Consider the following 25,728-nt stretch of genomic DNA (forward strand, 5'->3'; position numbering starts at 1 on the left):
TGTTGCTCATCCTTTGGAAGACAGAAGGGGCAAATTAAGGCGCGTGAGAACATAACTCTTTAATCAAAAAAATTTTAATGATTAAACTGACATAATAATTAATAATAATTATGCACCCAGCTCTTAATCGCTTAATTTGGAAGTAAAACTTGTAATTTGGGACATTTTTTTCAGCACTTTTGCACTGATGATCTGCACATTTTTGCAGAAGATGTTTGGAGTTCAATCAATCAATCAATCTTTATCCCATTATCCATCTTGGAAAACTCCAGCTCCTGCTTACTTAAAAACCTGATTAAGAAAAACTCCTCTGTAAGAGTGGGGCTTACAGGCCACGTCCAGCAACACAGGAAGACATGCACCTCCATCTTCATCGACGTGCCCTTTGCAGGCAACGAGAGATTCACTCTTGTTTTAATCGAAAAACACCCAACATACACAGCCACTCTGTATACTGTTAATTTAAAAGAGAACATTTTGTTGACAGGGATACTGTATAACAAAGGATGCCCCCAAGAGGAACTGGGCATAAATAAAAATGCTGAATATCAGAATAGAGCACACGCAGCTTACTTGGAACAAGTACAATGTGTAGCTAGACAGAAAACCTGCCTTTGTTAGCTCTGGGACTGTGAAATGAAATCGAATAATGTGGACAGCAGGGGCTAGGGCTTGACTGTGGATGTAGCTCTCCAGTGTCAACACACATCAATAAACAACCTAATAAAACGCCCCATGGTCAAAACATTATTTCAGCTGCTGTTCTACTCTTAGAAATGCTCACAGCTAAATCCTCCATCTTCTTTACAAATCATGCTATGTGGTCTGCGTTGTGCAGGTGGCTGCTGCCTCTGCTGATGATGTCACCGGCCATTTTTGTTTTTCTCCAAAGTACCTCTAACCTTCTTTCTTCTTAATGTCAGCCTCCTCCTTTCACTCTCCTTCTTTTCTCTCCATTGATCCAAGGGGACACAAATGCACACACACATAAGCCCTGCACACCATAGCAATAAACTGAGAAGTACCAATCTATAAAGGGGTCATATTTTTCTGATTACTATCTCCTTATGTCTCTGTCTTTCCTGTCATTTCCATCACATCCCTTTCTACAGATGTAAGAAAGTGCTTGACGGACGGATGGAAGTAGCCACAGCAATGCACAGCTGATAAGGATCAGTATAGGCTGCTGATGGGCTGTCTGCTGATCCCACCACAGGCATCAGGCATGGCATTTATACCACTTGGCTGCCCTCAAGCTTTTAAGAAACACTACTGTGTGTGTGTGTGTGTGTGTGTGTGTGTGTGTGTGTGTGTGTGTGTGTGTGTGTGTGTGTGTGTGTGTGTGTGTGTGTGTGTGTGTGGCATCAGGATTACTCAAGACGAGAAAGTAAGAAAAATCTATATGTTTTTTGGAAAGGACAGTATCTAGTTTATTACACAGTTAAATATGATGTTACAGCTGCAGCTGTTATACAGATGTAGGACAGCTGTGAAATAAAGAAAAGTGCATTTAAATTAATATCAAATATTATTCTTGCATACTTCAGTAACGCTTTTTCTGCCTTGCTAGTGATTCTAGAAAATCAATATAAAATATTTAACACTTGATTTCTCAAACATCTGCACTGCTGTTAGAGTGTCAGTGTTGTGTTTATAGTAAAACTACTGAAGAGCACACAACTGTGAGAAAGAGACTTTTTTCACGCTGTATTTGACAAGCAGCTGCCATGAAAAAATGAAAGTGATGTGCAAACTGATTGTGACGTAAGTTCCCGTAATTACAGTAAATATGAAACCCTGACAATAAGCAACAACATGAACCTTTGATGTTTTGAAAGAACTTACTTACCTTCCCTCATCTGCCCTGCGATCCTCTCTTTACTTGTAAAACTTCTGCAGGCCAGCCAGATGTGTATGCCATTGAGAGTGCCTTAAAGTTACAGTGTGGAATATCTCACCGCTAGATGTCAGCAGACTGCAGTCAACCTCTTTTTTTCTCATCCCTCCCAATTTAAGTGCATAATCCTAAATACAGTGGCTGCTACAGGACAGAATTCTGGCTGCTGTTCATCTGTAGTGAGTATAGGCTGTCAGACTGCTGTTTACCTCAGCTATCAATATGTGTCCAGGACTTTTTATTATGGAGGAGCCTGTTGGACTTTGTGAAAGGATTCTGATGCTATTCAATGACTCAGTGAAGCTTCTGTAAGGTGACAGTGATACTGAGGTCAGTTGTTGAGGATATCCTGAAACTTTCTGTAGATAAGCACTGCTGATTTTGCCGCTGTTAGCTCCTGTCAGCCGGCGTTAGGTACTTTCTTTTAAGTGGATCTAACACTGTTGGACTCAGGTAGTTAAACCCTCATACACTATGAGAATGTAATCAAACTGTTTATCAGAGGGAAATTGTGATTTTGCATATGATACCATCTGTAGCCACATACATTAAAATCCAATTACAATGACTGGCGATGTTCATCTCAGTCACTAGATTCAATATTCACAATATAATTTTTTTTTCCATTAAATAACTGAAAAATTGACTGACTCTAAATTTATAGGTTAGCAATATCTTTTGCTAACCTATAAATCTACCAATCCCAAATGAAGGAAATTAAAGAAAGTTTCATCCCGGAAACAAATAATAAATCAAATTAAAGCAATAAAGTATTGTCTTTTAATCCAATATTGTTTTATGTTGATGTATGTTGATGTGTTTCTATTCAACAGATAATAGTTTTCTGCTTGCTGCACATACACAGACAATTTCACAATTTGCTTAACTTTGCATAGACTAATTTAGAAACCAGGTGATTGCTAGTCCTTGACATTCACAACCAACATTTGCTTAAATGTTGCTTAAAATGAATTTCATGAGATGAAGGTTAAAAGAACAGATGAGAAAACACACACACACCTAACTCTTGCAATCAGGCACAGGTGTTCATATCCCATCAAACATGTTATTTCCCACTTGACAAGCAAGAAAGATAATAGTATGTTGCTGTGCAGAGAAACTATAGATGAAGCCAACAACAATATACCTCCCTGCTTCCTGCCACGCAACATGTCATTATCCTAAGTCTTTTTCTCTCCAGTGAGGCGCCACATATGCTCTTAACAACTGCCGCACTTGTTGCAAAGTGCATCTCTTGATATCAGACCAATATATGTCTCTCATCCTAATTTCACACCATGATTTTACCCACAGGTTCAAAGTGCAGGTCTCTCCAGGAACAAAGCTACAATTCAGTGTTTTAGTCAATAACAAGCCAGCAGAAAGGACCAGGCAGGTGGTGAAACTGTAATGCAGGCAACCTCATTAAAAGAATGTCAAGGAGCTGAACAAAACAACAACAACACACACATATGCACCCAAGGACACGCAGCAACAATGAGGCATACACTCTCCAACCTCTGAACAAATACGAATCCTAATGACAAACCCCCATACATGTAATAAAGGTCACAATCACACACGCTGACACACTTGTCATACATGCACAAGCCAGCTCCGGGCTTCATTTTGGCCCAGGGAAATCAGGATGATCTGGGCTCCAGCTTCTCTTTGATGCTCAATTACCTCTGGCAGACCTGGCTAGCTGAGCCAATTAATTATTCAGCCTAGCACAGTAAAGTGTGGTAGGCACAAACACGATGTCACAGCAAGGTAACCGCTGACATACGGCTCACTGTAGGGCCCGCGCTAAACACACATCGTTAGGTTTTAATATGCAGCATTTTCATTTTTGACACTAAGAAGTACAGCACGGTGCCGTCGTGTGGCTTTCCTTGTCATCCTGTCATTCTGCTGGGCATTTTTTTCTTCACACTATTCTGTCACTTCTTACATTTGATGATTCCCGGTCTCAGCTTCCCTGCTTCTTCCTCGTCTCAGCGCTTATAATCCTCTTTCGCTCTTCAAGCTATGCCACTAGTTCACAATTTTTTCCACCACGTCATCTTTTCACCCACCTCACCTATCTTTTTTTTAATCTCTTTATCTTTTTGCCACTTCCCTCTTCCCTAACCTGCATGCTTGACCCCCCACGTCTTTGTGCTTTTTTCTTGTCACATCACCCATTTCTTTTATCTTCCCTTTGGCTTTTTGACTTCTTAATTTAATTTCTTTACTACTCTTTTGTTTTCTCATAGTAAAGAGTAAAGGAAAAGAGGGAGGATAATGGAGTTGAGGGGAAGAAGGAGGGCAGTGGGCTGACAGAGGGAGTCCCATATGCAGCGGGCTCATTAGAAGATGGGAGGAGAGTCAGCAGCAGAGACACACTAGCAGGTATCCATACCCACCCACCCCCCTCTCTCTCTGTCTGTCTCCCTCACACATATTGCTGGCTTCCTGGACTCATTCCAACACTGACATATCACTATCTTCTCTCTCCCTCCCTGTCTCCTTCCTGCTGCGCTTCTGAAAGTCCTGCTCTCATTAATCACCACCGCGTACAATACACAGCAATTGGTGAATGATTTTACCTTTTACCACCTACCTGCACTATGAGGCCATATATTTTTACTATATGTGGCATCAGTGGAAATCGAGCCATAAATCCGAGGCATTGTTAAAATTGCACGTTTTTTTTTCCCTCTTCTTTTACAGCAAAAAGAGAAGTGTGTGATTGAGGAAGACAAAATGCTCAAGGGCACTTAAGAAGCCTCCATGCCTATCTGCTGCATGAGCTTGGCCCAGCTTTCGTAGGTAATTCTCTAGTCTCAACACCCATCTCCCAAAACGGGGAGAAGCCCCTACCCCACCCCACATTCACCTTTTTTGTCAAAATGAAACTTTTCCATATGGAGTCAGAGAAATGCTAAGTAGCTATGAGAAGGTTGAAACAGGCAGATTATGTCAGTTACTCGGTCCAGCCAAAGCTGTAGCGGCTTAATGACACTGTCCAGTCCACTCACCTCCAAACTGCAAATTTTCTCCATCTTTTCCCAGCTTTAATGCGAAGGTCAGCAGATGGTGAGGATACATTAACCGTGCAGGCAGGCGTGGAAAAAAAAGGAGGCCGCGTCACACCATCAGAGTCTGGTGATACTATCTCAAAAAATGCTATTCCCTGGGTAACCATTGATTTCCCGTGTTTAATAGTTGTTTTGTTTTCAACAGAAAACACTGTCAGTACCTTCCTTTCTTTATAAAAAGGCCAAAGCCTCAGTGACAAACTGAGGTCCTTCGAGCTGTGAGGTACTCTGTGTCCTCTCTGTCCTTGTCAAGGACACCCGAAGTAAGAAGAACAAGGTCTTGAAGTCAGACCTTTTAGACCGTGCACACCTACATTTAAACACGAATCGCCTCTTGTTTGCTTTTGTTGTACTCAATCGGTTGCAGCCTAAGATCAAAGGTGCATTAATACATTAATTGTATTAATTAACTCCTTCCTTTAGAAATATTCCATCTTTAGAAATAAACTTCCAAGTCCACACTTTGTGTTTAAAGAAAACAAGAAATGACTTACTGACCAGCTCAATAACACAGCATTACAGGCAAAGGTGATCCTCTTCCTGATGGGGCAAACTGCCAATGTCACGCTGATTGATGATGAAAAAAAAAATTCTACTTTATGACTGACTTAAATGTATAAACTTAACTGCAAAGTATCATTTCTAGAACATCCATCAGAAAGCCATGTTGGGTGCACAGCATTGCACCCTTGAGGGAAAGAAGAGTTATGTTTTAAAGAGGAGTGAAAGTTTAATGGTGCGGAACATGTATGTGATCTTGTAACAATCCCACTGTAATGGCGACACAGTAAAATTGTCCATTAGCGGAGGCCCATCTGTGTTTTTTATGTTATTAAACGAGCTCATAAGCATCAAGTCGCCACCACGAGCATCAAGTTATCTGATCGATGAGCACAGTGTGGCTGCCAATTAGCACCGACCCTATTCCCATGAATATGCAAATGAATCGATGCCAAGTGTATATCAACTGTCAGCTAATTGCCTGAGGCCTGAAAGGTTCTGAATTTAAGGGGACGTATGCATGTTTTTTTCCTTCATGTTCCATATTTATCTGTCTTTTGCTTTTCTTTTCTTTTTTTGCAGAATGTATAGGTGTAAACCACACGCACAACACAGCTGCCATTCAGCATCGGGGCTTTTGTTACACCTCAAAGAGGGACCACCTTTAGTATGAAGCTATATTTATTCAGCAGGAGGAATGAAGGAGAAAGGAAACAAGCATTTAATCTCACTTTCAGTCATGTATGTAAGCAGTTCCCTGTTGAGGAGACAAACACTGTCTACTACTGTGAGGAAATGTTTTGACAGCTTTTTCATCTTGCCTACTTTAATATGGAGGTCAAAGGTCAGATTTAAGTGTAGAACAGAACCCCTGGACCTCTAACAGATTCATTTTCTTGTGAGTTGACAGGTGCTGTAGGTACTACTGGTGTCAGACAGTGTCTGAGCTCAGTACGCTGTCTCGCTGCCCGAGTCACATGAATTATGAAAGGTTCTGAAGCAGGTGAAGGAAAAAAAGATGGAAAGTGTCATCCTACTCAGACACCTCTGTCTCAATATTCATTTTAAAGTAAGAATAGAAAGCAACATTTTATTGCTGACACCAAAATTTTACATTGCAAAGTCAACAGACAACACTCGTTATATCGCGTCCTGTTAGACTTGACACACTTGGTCAAATATCAAAGCACATGCCACTGAGAGTTCCTTTCGGCTTGTCTTGATCCTGGTCTTCACTCATTTCATGTGCACAGAATTGACCTCGGGCACACCATGTGGGGAAAAAAACATACCTGATGTGGTTTACAATAGCCTGTTTGCTGTGCTTAGTGAATGCCCAAGTCTGAAAGTCTCAATATGGCAATATGGCACCTGTTCACCTGTTTATCTGTTGCATTATCACTGCTTTGCACAACCAACTTGCACATTCTGATGATAAAAAAAAAAAAAACTCTTAACACATACACTCTTTTCCAATCTTCCCTGACCCAGCTCTGCTAAAGAGAGCATAACTATAATTCAAACTCTTCCATTCACATCAGCACTACGTATAAGGCCAGCTCATCGTGGCAGCTTGTTGGACTGTCGTCAGCACTTCATCCTGTGGACGCCTGCCAGACAGAAGCCCTTCCGTCCGATCAATAGGCACCGGCGGCTAGCTTCCCCCCTTTGCTCTCTTTCGCTGTCTTTCCCTCCCTCTCTGGGCGACCACAGTATAAAGACTGTTCTGTTCTGCCAGCGCAGCATAGTGATTAGGCATTAGGCCTGTGCTGCTGTGTGAATTAGCCTAATCTGTGTCCGCGATGAAGGACGAGGCTTTTCATGGCCACTGGAGACATTCACTGGACATAAAAGAAGCTAATCTTTAGAAAACTTAGAGGGGATGGAGCATGTGTCAGTATCTGTGTGTATGTGAAGGATGGAGATTGCGCAGGAACTGTTGAGAGAGTTCCCACAGTGATAGATCATTTCTAATGCTTCTTATCCTTCAACAGTAAAAATAAATAAATACATTTAAAAAAATCTACTTCCTGAGGATGTGCAGCTCATGGGGAAGAGGAATGTTGTATTGTCATTTCTTAAAGTACTGGAAAAGTGGATAAAGTGCTGGCTGAAACAGATTGAGGCTGCCATCCATGTAGGGCGTATGTGAGGAAAAATATATTCCTTTATTCTTCAGTCAGTTTGAGGGGAATTAGAGGAGACTGAATTGTCACAAGGCTGCTTACCTGGCCACAGAGGAAGCTGCCTAAACCTGCAGATCTCAAAAGTTTTTTTGTTTCTTTTTTTTTTGTACTTTTGCAGCAACGGGGGCTTTGATGCGACAGAGCAAATACTAGCACTTTTTCAATCCTTGTACATCCTTATGTTAGTTGTCCATCATGCACCTGCCCAAGAGTTGACTTGCAGCAGCCTGAACATGCATCCACAGCATGCCTACCAGCAGCCCAGCCCTCCTCCTGCTCTCCTCCACATCATCTGCTTGATATATTGTATGCCCTTGACAAACTGCCAGCGCCCAATCCCCCTCCTGCAAATGTCTATTGATCAAAGCACAAGTATGGCTGTGGAAAAGGTATATAGTCTCACCCATACTCTTATCTTTTTATTACCTCTGGTGAGCCAGAAACTTACAGAAAAAGGGGAGTTCCAAAAAAGAAGGGGAAAAAAGTCGATTGATTTAGAAGTAAAACGCAGTAAAGTCCAGACAGCATGAAGAATATAAAAACTTTATTTCTGGTTTTGACTTTCAGCAGTCTAGCAAATAAAGAGCACCTCTATCTCTTTTGTTGACACGGTGCCTTTTTGCACCTTTGGAGTACTTTTACGCACAACCAGTGGTGAATTTAGGTCAGCAGCCAGCTGGTGCCAAATATCTGTTATGTGTTGGGTGATCTTTGCACAGCAGGAGTCTTGTTCCTGCGATGAGCTTCACAGTAAGCTCGCTGTTAAAAGCAGGACATCATATTTAACTCAGCCAACCAGTTTCATAAAAACATACACGAAGGAACCCAAAAGTCATCTTCACACCCCCTGCGCATTCCTCCAATATGCAAGTCGTACTAAAATGAAGGACCAGAAAGCACGGGCGTCTGTGGACCCGACAGCTTCCACCTCTCTGCCCGATACTGTAAAGGGGAAAATAACGCGATGACTTACCGAAATGAGATCCTGGCCACTGTCAGGCGTCTCCTCGTTTCCCTACTGTCCCTGGTCCGCCCCTCTTTCAAGTCAATCCGCAGTGTGCTCAAATCAGAACGGAGCTGTGAGCCTTTTCGCTGCGTCCTGCGTCCAGAGTTGCCGGGGATGGAACAACCATTTGCCGGGATGCTGGGGCGGGGGTGCAAGGCTGAGGCATCCGCAGGGAGGAGGATGAGAGGGATGTGGAAGAGACGGGTGAGAAGGAGGAAGAGGCGAGGTACAAAAGCGAGGAAGGAAGAGAGAGAGAGAGAGAGGGCGAGCGAGCAGCAATGCACTGCAGCGACAGGGAGGCAACACCACCGGAGAGGAGAGGAGGCAGACAGCAGCCCTCCGTCTCGGTCTCGCGCTCACTCGCACATGCGCGCGCACGTGCAGTTCTCTGTTAATAGACAGATATAGAGCGCCATCTTCAGGTTGACGTGTGGTAGGAAGGTGTTGGGAATCGAAATCTCGTATTAAAAATCATCTCTTGCGTCAAGTGTACCATTCAGTTGAAACCTCCTCCATAAAACGCCCTTTATTCCCTCGTCTCTTGTGTCCCACCATCTCCGATCATATGTATGCCCAAAACCAACTCTTATCCTAAAGCAACCCAAAATCTAAATGAGACCCTTAATCCCACTGCTGCTGCACACACACGCTCCATGGCAACCAGGTCCCTTTGGGGGTTATGATGATGATCACCTCGCGTCGGTCCCCTTTTCCTTTCCTGCTGTTGCGTCGTATAAGTTTCCCAACGCCAGAAAAAACGGAGTATTTCTCAGATGTGTAGTTGTATCATGAGTTAATTGTCCTGGATTGACTGAGATGAGGACTGAACCTTTTATTTCATCTTTGTTCTTTATCTGGCTTCTAATTAACTTCCACCTTCTTCCTTTCATTCTTTTGATTTTTTTTTCTCTGTCTGTTTAAGAAGTCAGTTGTGAGAAATAGCTCTAATTAGCCGACGTGATCCTAATTTCTTTTTCAGTGTTGAAATGTCAAAACTGTATTAATAGATGTATACCACCACATCACTATTCATAAGTAAAGGCTTTTGCATTTATTTCCATATTATAAGTTTATTTTAGATCGCATAAGTTTAATGTGTGGCAGTATCGTAACTCTCCAGTTCATAATATTTTATATTAAATACAATTTTTTCTTCAACAACAGTTGTGGCATAAGTTCCTTTTTTCAGAAGAAGTGCAAAGAAATTAAACTACCCACATTAGTTTAATGACTGTAATGTTTGGGTCAGGATGCTGTTTTGGTGGTGAGATAAAAATAAAAATGCAGATTTAAAACTCACTCTAATGAGCTGTGGGGCTTTAATGCCTGTTTTTGGTCTTTTGAATGGCTTTAGAATAGACAACATTATATATATATATATATATATATATATATATATATATATATATATATATATATATATATATATATATATATATAATGACAATCTGTTGTGCAGTAGTATCATTATGTATTTATTGTGATTATTATTATTTTAAATGTCTTGTACTTTTCCCCTGAAGACAAATAAGCAGTTACAAATTGAACTGAACTCAACAAATAAGAGCTTATCTACCAATACCAGACACATTTACTTCTTTAATTCTTTTATTTGAATTTAATCAGATGGCAGAGCAATAGTCAACATTGCTCAGTGAAAGTAAGTAGTAAATACAGTTTGAGATTCATCCCCATGACAAATGCAGGTAAGCCTGACATCATGTAAGGTGCTCTTTTATTTTATTTTTTAAATTAATTGTCAATCAAAGTGAAGGATTTTGGCCAAACGGTGACTCGGGATATCGATCCCAAATATCTATTTTTTTGTTTATTTATTGTCAGTATGTGTGTGTGTGTGTGTGTGTGGGGGGGGGGGGGGGGGGGGGGGTGTTAATAGCATCTGAGCAAGATTTTTTGAAATTATTAACAAGCACAGCCACTGACTCACCTCTCATTAGCTTCATCTCGCAGCTACGTCAGAAAGACAGGGAGGATGGTGTTCTCTCGTCACTGCAGACAGCCACATTTCTCCCAGACAGCAGCTGGTGTCATCATAAACAGGCAGAGTTGGGAAATTCAATACTGGAAACTGTTCTGTTCTTTTCAATCCATTTTAATATTTTTAACAACTTTATTTGCTGAACTTCAGTCAAGTCTATGTTTAATTAAAAGCATAGATCAACTTTCTATTGTAGCTACTGGTCTGCATATGTGTTCCACTTTTGTCAAGTTACCACAAAATGTTTTAATATTTCACTTCCTATGCCTGTTCGCATGCTTTTCTTTTTTGTGTGTTCTTTATGCGCTCTAACGCCATATGGAATCGTTTTGAATTTGTTGTCTTCATCTTGCACATATGGGCAAAACTAAGTTGCACTATCATCCCATGCTGTAAGCCAAAATGGAATTTAAACGCTAAACACTAAAATCTCTTACATATTGCAAAAGATTTGCCTTTATTCTTCTGAATATCTCTGCCTGCTGCTTACCAGTCTGTTTAAAGACCAGAAACCGATTTTGGTGAAGCTGGAGAAGTTAAAAAATATATATATAAAAAAACAAAAACAAGGTGAATAGGGTGAGTTCAGTTTGTCTTCTGCCTCTTACTTCCGCTCCCAGAGGATCACGAATGGAACGCAGAAATGCAGGTTTAAAGATTTACCACTAGCTGGAGCTAGTGAACTTATTTGTCACCCAAATAAGTTAAAAACCATTCATATTCAAATGTTTGCGTCTCTGATATAGATTTGTGAAAGATAACGACACGTGTTAATGTTGCAAATTTAAACAGATTCATATTTTGGAGGATTAAATTGGCTGATTGAGTGGCCAGCTGTGGATTGAAGGAATGACATTGCTTTAAGCATTACGTTTGCAGCTTAAAGGTCATGCTGGCTCTGTTAACAGAGGCTTAGAAGTAGTTTGTCAATTACATGCAAAATATTTACCACGGTTGTGTCCCTAGAGATGTTTTACATAAAACATTGCATAATTCTTTCTTCTTTTTTTGGGTGGCGTGCCACAGTGTACAGTCATGTCCCTGGCATGCCCGCGAAGTGTGTTAAAGTCCACTCGTTGCAGGAAGTGCTGATTTGCCCTGTGTTGAAATACATTTCACCTACAGTGGACTCTCACAGTTACCATCAAACAGGCATATTTTAAACCATGTATCCAATGCCATTATTGTCTTTTATTCGGTCAAAAATGTGACCAAAGTAACCCACCAGCATTTGTTGGGAGAGAAAAACCCACACAGTGTTTTAACAATGCCTGACTTTATTAATGCACGGGAAGCTCAGAGACAAACAGGTTTTATTCAAATGGACTATGAGGTACAAGGAAACAGCTTTATTGGAACTAAAACCAAACAGCGTGCCCTCTTCTTGCTGATCTTGGAAAAGAACTCGCATAGTCTGTGCTGAGTTACGAGAAGGACAAGTTTGGCATCACGTTCTTGAAGTTGGCTACGAAAAAACTGCAATGACTTCCTTAAAAAGATGATGACACGGATTGGTCCCTGCCCATCCGCCTCTTGAGAGCTGAAAGAACACGGACCTGAAGGGGATCCTGAAGACCGAGGTGGAGCATGTATTTAGCACACTGCAGAAGTGAAGAAAGCAGGATGAGGGGACTAAAGTGAAGAAATTTAGAGATGAGACTTAAGTTGGAAGTAAACAGGCCGAGATGATGCCAGCGGCGTGTCTAAAGTAGTGCACAAGCATTAATTGTATTGTTCAGCCCATTTGCTGCTCCCTCTCTAGTGTTTGAAGATAGGTGACAAATAAAAGGAAAATCTGAAGCCTGGTGATTCAGTGACTCTGCTATGCAGTTTGGAGGCATGCTTTTATCCTGATGCGGGTGTTCTCTTGGATGTAAACGCTCCCATTGCCAGTATGAAAATGATGTGACGTCACTGGATTTGTCTGGAACACAACCGAAAACCTGTGAGGGATTTTGGATCGACTCTCCACCACTATCATCAGGAAATATTCTCATGTGGCATCAAATACATACGAGAAACAAATCTGCACATAGATCATAGAAAAAAAAGAACTTTGACAAAACTACAGACTAAACCACTGTGGATGCAGCTGTGCTGTTAAGCTGAAGTTGTTTACGTGTGTGTGTGTGTGTGTTTGCAAGTGTGTGTCTGGGTGTGTGTGGTATTTCTGGTATTTTTGCTATGACAACAACGATATCAATAACAACTTATTCATTACATTAATGAAAAACTGCAATATAGAGAGAACAGATAATCCATCTGATCTCTCCATATTACAGGCCTCAGCGAGTGCAGGCCTGGCAGGACCAGGTCAGGTAACCAGAATCCAACTAGCACCCTCTGCATGTTACCTGTACACTGTTTTCCCGTGGAGGGCTTTTGTTTTCTTCTCTTCCTACTGAGCAAGTAATGCATTAAAAGAAGCAGGATGTCCAGTATTGCTGAAAACTATGACAGAGGTTTCAGGGGACAAGTGGCCACAACCCAGGATGTCGTGCCAAAAATTCTTGTCTGCCTGCTGAGACCACAGGGCGAGTCCAGAAGTAGCAACAGTAGCAGTCCACCTACAGTAATACTGATCATAACAGACACAAACAAAGAAGGCTAGAAAAAGGAGAGAAAGGAAGAGAGTCCGAGAGGTGAATCAGAACCGAGACATATTTCCCATCTGTATGTCTAAAATGTAGATGGGAGCATTAATAAAATGAAAAAAAGAAAGAAATATGCCAACATGTCTCTATTTACTTCTAACAAAAGACTGAGTAATATTCACGGCAATATTTGTGAATATACTTTTAAAATTATTAAAATAACAACAACAACAATAATAATTTGAGTTTTGTAAAATGAATATAATATGAAATACTAAAAAGTTCCACACATATTACCTTAACCTTGTTTATATGTATAGGGCTACAATAAACCTAAATAATCCTGACACATGCACAGCGAGCTGTTTGATGTGCAGCTAAAAGTAAGACACTTTCTATTAATTATGATTTTAATTTATTACCCATGTGAAGGCAGCTGGAACCGGTTTTAACATGCGTGTTCATTGTCATGTCACACATTTCTAGCACTCTCTGCACTCTTTACAAGTGACACATAAACTCTACACAAATGCATTACACTTTCATGTAATCTGTAAAATAATGGCCCTAGAATTCTAACTCGTGTTTTTTCTTGTTACTGTTTTGCTGGAGAACTGAAGAAGCAAAGAGTTGCCTCGGTTAGTGAGAGTGCTATAATCAAAGAACTTCCCTAAAACGGAGGATGTAAAAATGTAGCATACGGTAACAGAAAACCCCACAAGATGAGTCTTTCAGACAAGTTAAACCAAGTTCCTGTTTTTAGTTCTCTCTTCTTTTTTTTCCTTTTCTTTTTTAAAAAAAAGAAAAAATCACAACACTATAGTCTGTCTGCACTTTCATTCATAAAATGTGTTGCGACACAGTTTTACAAGAAATGCTGTCAGTAATCGGTTTTCATTTAGGAATATTAAGCAACCGTGTATTCCAGGATGTGTGTGAAAGTCACACCCTCATGTCAGTCTTTCACTGTGAAAACTGGCCACAGTACATGCGGGTATGCATGCAAAAAGAGACTGAGACTGCAATAAAGAGCAAAATGGAATAAATGACTCTGATGTTTACATTAAATTTGTTTAATGGTGCAGTAACTGCAGCAATTCATCAATAGTTGTCAGACGGAGATAGCGGCATAAACACAGAATGACTAGATAAGATTGCATGCAACAGGTCACGTAATATTCGCATGTACACGTCATGAGAGACAAAAGCAAAAGCATTAGGTCCAATTAGCATGCAGCCTTATTGCATTTTTAAAAATATGCGTTACAATTAAAGAGGAAACACAACCAAAATGATCCCCAAAATCTGACAAGAAAATAATAAAGCAACAATCTAACTACCAGACTCAGAGTTTACCTTAAGCCTTATGTTTGCTAACAATGCTGAATAAAAATTGAAAATTTTATTTACCTAAACATGGAGAATGCAACGTTCCTTACTCCACCTTGGTTTCTGTTTGGTGACTGACAGTGTGTGACACATCCATTCTTTCATCTGGGCAAGGCCACACGTGAACTTCAGCAAAAGGATCACAGTGTTCCCTTAGCTTTCCCACGGACGCTTTATACTTCAGTGATGTGATGCCAAAAATATGCATATCGTACAATAAAGCAAATCTATCAAGGTCAGCATACAGTGCATGCTGTGAAGTGAGCTAAAACAAGCAAAAACACTGGTGTGGACCTTTGATGATCCAAATCAGGTAAACGACAACACAGAGAAAAAGCCACTATCTCCCCGCAGATCTGACAGGTGTGGAAATATTTTTTTAAGAAGAACGTGATTAATTACTTCTAGTGACTAACCTACCCCTTTTTACGAGGCAGATTTCAACAGCACACTTTAAGCACATTAAGCCACATGCAGTATTGTAAGAACAAGATCTTGCATTTTATGCACTTTTTTTGCAAAGGCCTTGAGTGCAACACTTTGAAACTCCCCCACTACGCTTGTTGATATTTTTCATTGTACTCTAAGACATCAGCCTGAAAAACTAATTGCAAAAAAAAAATTTTTTAAATTAAAACTCGCTAATCCTGAGGAGTATTTTCTTAACTCTTTTCTTATTCTCACACTATGATTTACTCACAAAAGCTGCCACCTTTGTATTTTTCTAAGACAGCTTTATCTTTGCTCCAAGATCCTAGAAGGCCTGAATCATGCTTGATTAGCTTTTTTCCATTTTACCAGTAAACAATTTCCCGTAAGAAGGAAGTGATTTGGTCTAGTTGGGTGCAGGTGTCTAAAAGGACAGTAAATAAATCCTGTCCAGCATGCATGAAATACTTGACTGCATTCCTCAAGCAGTAAGAACGTCATTGTAGCCACAACAAACACCCGAAGTCCTTAATGCACTTGCTGCAGTGCTTGATGTGCAACCTTAATGTAAATGAAGGATTCGTAAAATGAAACGCTTCGACTTGCAGCTGACTGCAGGCGACGACTTTAAGCAACTTTATTGACGGAAACGTAATGATTTAAAAACATATGACATTGTGTGTCTCGGTTTATACCACACATAGTTTGTCAGTGAATCAACAGAAACAAGATGAATCTTGCTGCGGAACATCATCAGCGTCTTTGATTGCTGTCTTGGATGCACTGGTGAGGTCCCACGATGCATTGCTGCCTGGCAACACTGTCATAATCTGATGGATGTCTTTAATTAGTGTCAATTCCACCACTGTAGCAGACACGTGCACCCACACATATTTTCCTTTACTTTAAAAAAGCCAGAAAAACACTATTACTGGGGCTAGATAAACTCTTACTGGTAACAGGCAGCGCCACTGTCAAAATAGAGTCAAGTGAAAGAGTTTGCAAGAAATTCAGTCCTTTTTCTTTTAAGTGTTTCTGCAATTCATCCTTAAAAAAAACATAACAAAAACAAAAAAAAACAAAAAACTCAACAAACCAAACCCAACTGGTTAGGAAGTAGAGCATTGTTAAGGTTGCAGCAAAAAACACAAAACAAAACTGTGGGAATCGATTGTGCAAGTAGTTTTTTCCCACAGTTTTTGCCATGCTTTGTTATATAAAGAGATTTGTTTGCAACAATTCCGAATAAGTTGGGTGCGTGACCTGAAATGCTACATATTACAGAGTTAACCTTTGACCTGGCTGCATTAGAAAAAAAAAAATCATCATTGCAGAGATCTAATCTTAGACAGAGTGAAAGATGCTACCCCCCAACGAGTTTAAACAAGTTCTGTGTTAAAATTGTTTTGTGTGGTAAATCCATTTTGAGCCTCAGCTGTTGCCCCCTCCCACCTGTTTACAATGGAACAAAGCATCTCAGGTGGATTATATATTGGGGTGCATATGGCAAAATGTGCTTTTGTTTTTTATTATTTAGCTTATTCAGAACTGCTGTGTGTCACGTGGCCTTACCAAATCTTTAATCCTGACAGTATATTTTTGGGGAAATCCATGACAGTACCTTTAATATCTGCTTTTCACAGATCGTATTTATAGTCTTCTACTTCTTGGCCACGCAGGCTTGAAGGGTAGGAGAATAATTGTTTGACAATACTATGCCTATCTTCTCTGTCTTTTTGCAAAATCAATCTATTCACATGCATTATGCGGTATGTCCATATAGGTTATAATGGACTGGATGTGCATTTGAAAGCTCTAAAAGCATATTAAGTTTAAAAAAAAGAGAGAGAAATGGGAAAAAAGAAAATATAGTTTTGACTTTAGCAAAAAGGGAAATGTCTGTTCCAGAAAGTTCACTTGTAATTGACTACACTGAGAATTATGTAGGGAGGTAGCATAACTACTGTAGATACTTTTAATAGATACATTTAAAAAGTAGTCGACCATGAAAATCAACGCGCATATAGCCTCTGGGAACATTTGTGACACAGCAGATTCTTCTCAGTAACATTTTCTGCATAGTGCTTTCATAGTACATGAATGAATGAATGGACAAAGTGGAAACATTTAAAGATGAACACGTGTGACATTTGGGTACAGAAGGTAATGACTAACATGCCATAGACGCAAGAAATAAGGAGGGCAAATTACTGATAGCGTGCACTACTCGGATTTGCCAGATTAAATATTAGGTCCATCAGCTTGGAGCTATATTTGGCAGTTTCACGAAAACATGAAAGCCTGCCCACAGCATGAGCTAAACAACGTGCACGCATCCTGCACTCTTTACCTCCACTCTGTCACAGCAACCTTTGGCGTCAGCGTACATTTTGCTATTTCGAGGTTGAATCTTTTTTTTTTTTTTTTTTACACGTTAATTTATGTTGAAGTAAAGTGAAACCTTAGCGAGGACGGAAGTAATGTCACATGCTGCGTAAGGCAGGACGTGATTCCTGCGTGATTCCTTCGCTCAAAAGCCACAAGAACCGCGGGAATAGAGGGAGGACGAACACGTATAGTTTCAAACTGTAAAGCCATAACTTTGAAGAATTTCAGCAGCAATGAAGACGCACTCGATACTGCCCGCTTCCAACATTAGCCCGAGGTGAATATGAATGAAGAATGACCAATGGTAAGTAATAAAGCATGCCACTTAGGTACACCCAAATGGCCTACGATGGTGACGCACTGAATTAAACTCACTTAAAACCATTAAATCGGTGACAAGTTTGCGCTGATATCAGGTCAGTGTTAATGCATGAATGAAAATGCAAACATGCAAAGCCAGTACCAGGTAAAGCAGCGTAGTCTAGCGTATTCGAAACTTACCGGGAGCTGACTACACGCGCATCCGTCTCACTGCCTTCTCCGACGAGCGACTGGCGCATTTACTGTTTAGAGACTTCAGAGTTTTCCACATAGGGGAATTCCGTGCTAATAACTTCCCATGTGCCAGTAATAAGGAAACTGAAATAGAAATAGGATTTACGGGAATTAGCTCATGGCTTACAGGAATTGGTAGATTAATGAAAGACTTCTTGAAATCCCACTCAAGTTTAAGTTCAGTAAGATACCAAATCATGCATTCGTATAAACACGCGCAAACCTATACATATGTTAATAAACTCCATACAGAAAGAACACATTGACTGCGCTAGAACCCAAGTCAAAAACAAGATTTCAGTTAGAGTACAGGTGACTAAAAAAGTAAAGTGATCCTACTGAATAGAGTGTGGAGTTCAGTACTTGACTAGTACCTGCTCATTTTAATTGTTTGGTTAGTTAAAAGTGTGTCAATTTCTAACTTCTTAATAGTATGTGGAGCAGTTGCTTTGCATTGTATTAAATAGCATTAACATGATTTGTTTTCTTTTAAAAAAAAAAAGTACATAGACATGTATAGTCAAGTAAAATGTGCAAACTCCTCTCTGAAATCGAGGGAAGTTTAAAGTAGTGTTGAATGAAAACTTTTGAGTACAGTCACAGTAACTCAGAATTGCGCTTGCGTCAATGTACTATCAATATTTCAGTTCGAGGAAAAACTTCTGTGAACCTACTGGAATTACCAGGAGTTTTGCTTTCGTGACTTGTAAAATGTAGTTGGATCATCGTCAAAGTCTCTGACTAAATGGGAAATAAAGAAACTTTTTGTGTCCACTCATGGCTGCTTCTAAAGGTACTTCGTCATAGTTATTCCAGTCAAGGAGATAAGATTTGGAGCATAGTTGTGGAGGTGCCCCTCCCTATTAATCGAGGGATACAAAGTCTATAATGTCAGTGTGGCTCTTCTGAAAAACTATTGGTGTGTCACCATTCACAGGACCTTTGAGGAACTGCATTGAAAAGATGCAAAAAGATGAAAAATGTCTCAAAGGTTTTTAAAGTCCTGCGTTTCAACAGTAAAAATAAATTACCTGTAAAATACAGAAAATTCATGATTTGTTACTACTTGAAAGGATCATTTCAAGAAAATGATCTACAATCCTGAACAGGTGAACTAAAACACAAGGGCAATAGTAGAAGACGTGCAGAAATCTTTACAATTTGCTAAAGCATGTGTTCACGTGTGAGAGAAATGCTAGTGCTATTTCCTTACTACTTCTACGGCTCACCTCTGAGGAGAGGTGAAACTGAAGCTAAAATCCCAGCGCTACACTTGGAGCAAAGCCTCATCTGAGTTGTGAAGCACGGTGGAGGGACCATCATGTTTTAGGGTTGCTTTTCTACTTCAGGGTCTCAGTGGCTTGTACTCCCTGAAGAGATCTCAAAATAGTACAAAGAAATTTTACAGGTGGAAATATCGACAAAGTTCTATGACCAGAAGCATAGGAATGTTATAATTAAATAGATCAAATTTTAGAAATATTTCATTAAGTAATGCTGGTAATTCAACAGGTTCACAAATCTTTACTTGCAACTCTGTGTAGTAGGTTTATGTGTAACATTATGACAATTATTTGATCGTTGCTTTTGCTTTTTTTGCAGTGTTTGGCTGTGGTTTAAAAATGTTAGGTGCATTAGTATGAACTGAAAAATGTATATAGTATTTTCTTTGTCTATCATGCAACCAGAGCTGTAAGCAGAATAAGAATGATCTCAGCTTTGGAGACACTAAATCGTGGTGCCTGGGAACCAAATTGTCCTAAATGTAATTTATTGTCAAGTGTGACGGAGGTTCCTCATTTGCTGTTAAAATGTCAAGACTGAATGAACATTTCAGCATTTCATTCATTGCTGGAAGGGTTGGCCACAAATTTCGGAACTGAACTGAACTCTGTCCGAAAACAACAGAAACCTGTTTTGAAGAAATACTTAATCCATGAGAAAACTTCTGCCACCGAGTGTCAGTGTTACAAACTCCTCAAGGCTTCATTTAAGACTGTGTCATTTTAGCTCATTACGTTTAATGTGACACTTTGGTAAATATACTTAAATCTGGAGAGATTAAGATTTGCTCATAAAACACTAACAGGCGGGACATGTTTTACGAAATTCAGCGAAAGATTCCATCCGTGACACACACAAATCTAATTCGACTATAAAAGAACTCGTTACCTTTTTAATCATTAATCCTAACAGTAGTAATCGCTCTTCTGTGATCAAAGGGACATTGTCATGCACCCACATATACTTGATTAGAAACCCTATTGCTACACATGTAGTGCAACGTATCTTCAACCTCATTTGGAAAAAAAAAATGTAACTCTTCTGTCTCCTACACATAGTCGAGACATATCGGCTTAAGTAATCAGCAGCATGCATTGTTTTTCTTGTGCATAACTCACGATGTGCAGTCTTTCCAGATTTGAAAGTCACCTGTGCATTTCACAGAGGAGGGCACAGCTGGTTGTTTAAAATGCTTTTTATGCAAATATGTTTTAGATTTTTTGGCTGACCGCTATGTTTCTGTCTCACTCTTTCTCTCCCTATATCCCCCACACTCTGACCCTAAACCTTAAGCCTCTTTTTTGCATCAGTTTCCTTGTTCTCCTTCTTCTACCTCTCTCTCTGTCCTGTGGTAGTGTACAACTTGATAACATCAGAAGTGATTATATCACCATCATTCAAACGGAACTGCAGAGGACAGTAAGTAAGACACTGATTCTATTTTTATGCCAAGTTTGTTTTAGATAACTATTTGAACTTACCATGTAGACACGCTGCTTAACCCCAAACATTGTGTGCTCAGTTGTGACTCTGTATGTATACAGATATATATCAGCTGGGCTAAAGGTCTTTGTTGTAATCTAAGAAAAAAGCATTAAATCTCAGTTACAGCTCAAAGGCTAATTCCCCTCTAATACAGATGGATTGATGTATCCCAGGATTTCAGTATAGATCATATTAACTGTACAAAAATCATATAGGTGTATATATGACATATGATCACCAAGGACGAGATGGAAAAAGTGTAATAGGAAGCAGCCAGGTTACAGCAAAAAATTTAGACACTGGAGGTGGGAATGGTGCAAAAGGAGCTGCAACCTAATATTTGGCATCAGATGTTGGACTTTCACCTAATCCTTTTTAAGTACTGGCAAGAAATATCTGGAGGCAGCTGTACAGGGAGAAGGAAACTAAGGCAAAACAAGGAAAAGAAGCTGGTTTGCGTGTTTGGCGTGAAACATGAAGTTAGAAAGAGTCACTCACATGCTATTTTAAGGTCAGCTGTGCAATTAAAAATACACGTTTAAGCCAGCTCACACTTCCTGTCAGTCTATAAATCTAACAAGTGGTCTCTGGAAACTTCTTTTCATACAGTGCAAGGTTACTACAGATATGCACTGTAAATAACTGCCATTTACTGTAACTACCTACTATTTACAGTATATTACAGTATTTACACACACACACACACATATATATATATATATATATATATATATATATATATATATATATATATATATATAGCCTCAAGCTCCCAGGCCTCTGGTAGAGGACCCGAGCTTGAAGGATAAACCGCCCGCAGGGGCGTGCTGGGTGTTTTTATATATATATATATATATATATATATATATATATATGGACACAGTGCAAACCCACAACTACAGTTGCCTCTCTGTTACAATAATAGAAAACCCCAACAATCAGACACCCCTTGAAAGCAAGCACTCGGCGACAGTGGGAAGTAAAGCAATTCCTTTTAACAGAAAGAAACCTCAGTATTTACAATTAAGCAAAGTTTGGGGGGGGGGGGGGGGGGTTGCCTTTAGTTGTTGTAAGGTTTTGATCGGAAGAAATATTGCTCAGCATCAACATTTTTCTCTTCTATCTATGGACACCACCAAAAATATTGAAAGCAATATGTCCTTCCAACATTCTGAAAAATAACAAAAAACACTAGTTGCTTTTTGAATGTTTGAACAATCTTTAGTGGTATGACTAACATTGACTACTTCATGTTTTGTTCATTCAAGACAGAAGAAATCACAAGCTTGCTGCAAAACTCAGACTGTTCAGTATTCTCACACAAGCTACGCAACTGCACACCAGGCAACGCAGTGAGTCATAATTATTCTGTATCTATCAGATAAAATGCATAATGATGATACATTTAGAAGGTAGCCCTTTTTAACATGCACCTGTTCACCACTGCTCTAAACAGTCAGGCATTGCATTACCATAATCATAATCGTAGCTGGACCCAGGTGTTTAGCTATGCAGCTTAATAATCATTTCAGATTTTGTAGTCGCTGATTGTACTGCATAGAGTTCATTGTTAAGTTTAAAAGGTCTCACCTCTCTTCTGCAGACGTCTGTGCGTACCTTACATAACCTAACCTGCAAAATGCGGAGTTTACCGTTTCTCCAGATGACTCTACAACTGATCACGTCCGTCGAAATTTCGATGAGTTGCCATTGTCGTGAGAAATCAGTAAGTCTTGACTTTTTACACATTATCTGATGTTAAGAAATTTACCCCAAGCCTAACCCAGCCACACTATTAAAACCACCTGCATGATATTTTGAAGGTCGCCCTCATCTCGCCTCATGTTACAGCTCTTACCATTCAGTATGTGCACCTGTCCTCTGAGGGTGTCTGGCACTGAGGTGCTCTGGGTTGCAAAGTAGGTCCTCTGTGGATCAAGTTTATTCTGTACATGAATGCTCAGTTGGATTGGCCTTAGATAGTCAACACCTTGGACTATTTGGCCCATTTTTCAAACTCTTTCTGGTAGGGAAGATTACTGCTATGATTTTTGTTTCTATTGCAGTCATATTGCAGTGCTTTGCACTCTATGAGTTATTCACTTCATCTGACATCAGCCTAAATGTTGTAGCTGATTGGTGGAAACATGCAGTTTAAGTTCACGTTTGTACTTTAAACCTTGGAAGTGACCAGCTTAGGAAAGTATTTCTTTCAGTTTCTCTGACTGAGATGCAACATTTAACATTGACAACTGACGGAATGGAATGTTGGCTGGCTGAAGCGTTTTATCTTGCCAGACAGTGGATGACTCACTGACAGGTGATGAAGCTGCCCGGCTTTAAGAGTTAATTCAAACAGAAGACTGTTTGTTTCTTAAACTACTTTACCTGGTAACAGGGTATAAGAGTAGGAGAGACTCGAAAGAGGCAGGAACTGCAGATTGGTCTCTCATTGGTTATGCTTGTGGTAATCTCTCCTCACCTTACTGAGGGAGATAATTCAAAGAATGCTATAGAAGTTTTTTACACAAACTATCATGGGAAAAAACAGCCCAAGTAGTTCTAGATCAGTGACGCACCGTGTTGTTCACCCAAATTAAATTTTAAGAGTTGGATCAGAATCAGATTATATGATTCAGATTCATTGCTGAAGTCTGAGTCACACAGCAGAGCAAACTGCGGACTCGCAGAGTGCACCTAGTCTGACCAGACAAGCTCATGCTTAAACATAGTGGCTCACATTGTGACATATTTGATTTGATTTATTTTAAACAAACTTGCATTGTGCAAAGATCAGCCACTTTTCACTCAGTTCTTCATGATGCAGAAGCAGGGAAACGGGCACACACACAGCAGCTCTTGTGGAGTGTTCCCAGCATGCAGTGGTTATATACCTCACAAAACGTGGAAACATTGGGTCCTGGCATTTAAGCCGGTGTTACTTAATACTTGCCTAAACAGTTTAACATGGCAACAATAATACAGGAATACCACAGTAAATCTTCGAGATGTTGACTTGGGCTCCAAATCCCTTGGATGTGAATCCAACTGAGAATCGTACTGAAAGTTTTTCCAAATGAGTGAGCCTCACATTTCAGGACTATAAGGACCTGATGTTATCATCTTGATGTCTGATACTATGAAACGCCTTCAAAGGATTTGTGAAATCATCTCCGTGATAGAGCTGCCTTAGAAGTGAGGGAGACCTATGTAGGTGTTCGTAATGTTGTGACTGATGTGCTTTGAGTAAACCTCACATACATACTGTGGCATTGTATGGTGATTGTAATCTACGCTTCAGTTTTCTGTGCAAAGAGTTAAGTTGGTGTGTTTCAGTTCACAATAAGGGATAAATAGTCCTCAATAACGTGCAGGCTACGTTGCTGTGACAGTACATATTTGCTAAGAATGCCTTCATAATTTATCATTGTAATGCTAATTCCTTACCTTTATCCACTTGACTCAACAATAATTAGCATGTGTCTGTGTTTTACTGACTAGATCAAAATGCCCACTGAGAGTTTAAAGAGGAGAAGGGGAGCAACAAGACGAAGGAGGAACGAGGGGACGAAAAACAGAAAGCAGACTAAAAAACTGTGCAAAGCCAAGGCAATTCTTTCCGCCATGACTGAATGCTACCAGATGCTAAACTCTCTATAAATGGATACCTGAATCCAAACTCAATCACAGCATGAAGCTCAAAACTTGCATGCGCTGTCAGTTCCTCTGCAGTATGCATTGCTTCGGTGGATTATGCGAGGAGGAGCTTCCACTTCATTTAGGCTTTCCTGTCAAGTACCAGTATATTTCTGTAGCAGCTGTTTCAGGTGTTGTATGACTACTGACTCTTCAGATAAGTTTCCCAGCCACACAGAAGCAAAATATTCAGTCAAGCGGAAATGAAATTCCTAAGTCTTCCTAATATCCTGATTTCCCACACACTAAGGACCAGCTGCATATACAACCTTTTATGCAGCATCATGTGGACTACAAACAGTTTAAGGTGCATGTTTTCTTTTTTTATTATCACAGCAAAGCGTTTTAATAGCTGAAGTTGTGTTTAGCTATAAAAAGTGGATATGATTAACTTTAAAGGTGCTTAAACTGAACTTTGTTTTCGAAGCACTTGCTACGACATTAACTTGCACTTAGTAGTGGCTGCTGAAGCATGACTAGGAAATATTAAGGTGCTCAGATATAGTTTTGCTTTCACTTTGGATTGGAATAACTAGCCCTGGCAGATCTTTTTTATCTTGGTTATCTAAAGCTCAATTTTTGTTTTTAATTTTCCTGTCCGGGGAGTTGTTTTAGGCTGTGTGCCAAGGTACGGTCTGAGATGACACTGTGTTGATTACTCATTGACAATGATTTATATATTAAAAGCATGCTTTGCCACAGTTATTTAAGCTCAGGTCACAGACCTTTTTTTTCCTATCCTGGGATATAGCTACAGTACCAGCTTTTACTGTCACAATCAGTTGGTGCTCTGATTAATGTTATCTACCTAAAAACTTTTTTCCCTTTTTACACAATTATAGAAAATATAAGCATGCAACCTTTGCTACATTTTGCAGCTATTTTCAGCACAGCAGCTATTTGTTTCCCGTCATGTAGCATACATTATGTACTACATAACATTATGTTGTTATGTAGCTAACTTCTGTCTTTAAACTGTATATTTAAGCTGATGACTAACATTGTATATAACATGGCATACTATTCAAAAAATATATTTATATCCCAAACAAAAATAAGGTGTGTGTTACTTATTAGTCAGACTCACAATTACAGCTGTCTTCAAAGAGGTTTATTGATGGTGGATGTACACGGCATTTGGTGCACAATCATATCCAGTCTAACAGCTGACGTTATCATTACAGGAAAACGCAGCCCTCCAGTAGGCTTAAACCTTTCTCGTAACGTAACGTGAAT

The 25,728-nt window shown here is 39.7% G+C and overlaps 1 protein-coding gene and 1 long non-coding RNA gene across 2 annotated transcripts in view; one reads left to right on the forward strand and one right to left on the reverse strand.

Moving 5' to 3' along the window:
* ctnnd2a (catenin (cadherin-associated protein), delta 2a) overlaps nucleotides 1-8,871 on the reverse strand; it is a 273,917-nt gene extending 265,046 nt beyond the window's left edge. The window contains exon 1 of the mRNA XM_080865626.1: nucleotides 8,641-8,871. The gene's annotated coding sequence lies outside the window, so the exon portion shown is untranslated. The remainder of the gene's footprint in view (nucleotides 1-8,640) is intronic.
* Nucleotides 8,872-12,590: 3,719 nt separating this feature from the next.
* LOC308386464 lies at nucleotides 12,591-25,590 on the forward strand. Its single transcript, XR_013969802.1, has 5 exons — nucleotides 12,591-17,776; nucleotides 20,605-20,730; nucleotides 22,065-22,148; nucleotides 22,400-22,522; nucleotides 24,298-25,590. It is a non-coding gene; the product is annotated as an uncharacterized lncRNA (long non-coding RNA).
* Nucleotides 25,591-25,728: the final 138 nt, after the last annotated feature.

The sequence above is a fragment of the Rhamphochromis sp. 'chilingali' genome (genome assembly GCF_963969265.1).
Source record: "Rhamphochromis sp. 'chilingali' genome assembly, chromosome: 18".
Taxonomy (NCBI): domain Eukaryota; kingdom Metazoa; phylum Chordata; class Actinopteri; order Cichliformes; family Cichlidae; genus Rhamphochromis; species Rhamphochromis sp. 'chilingali'.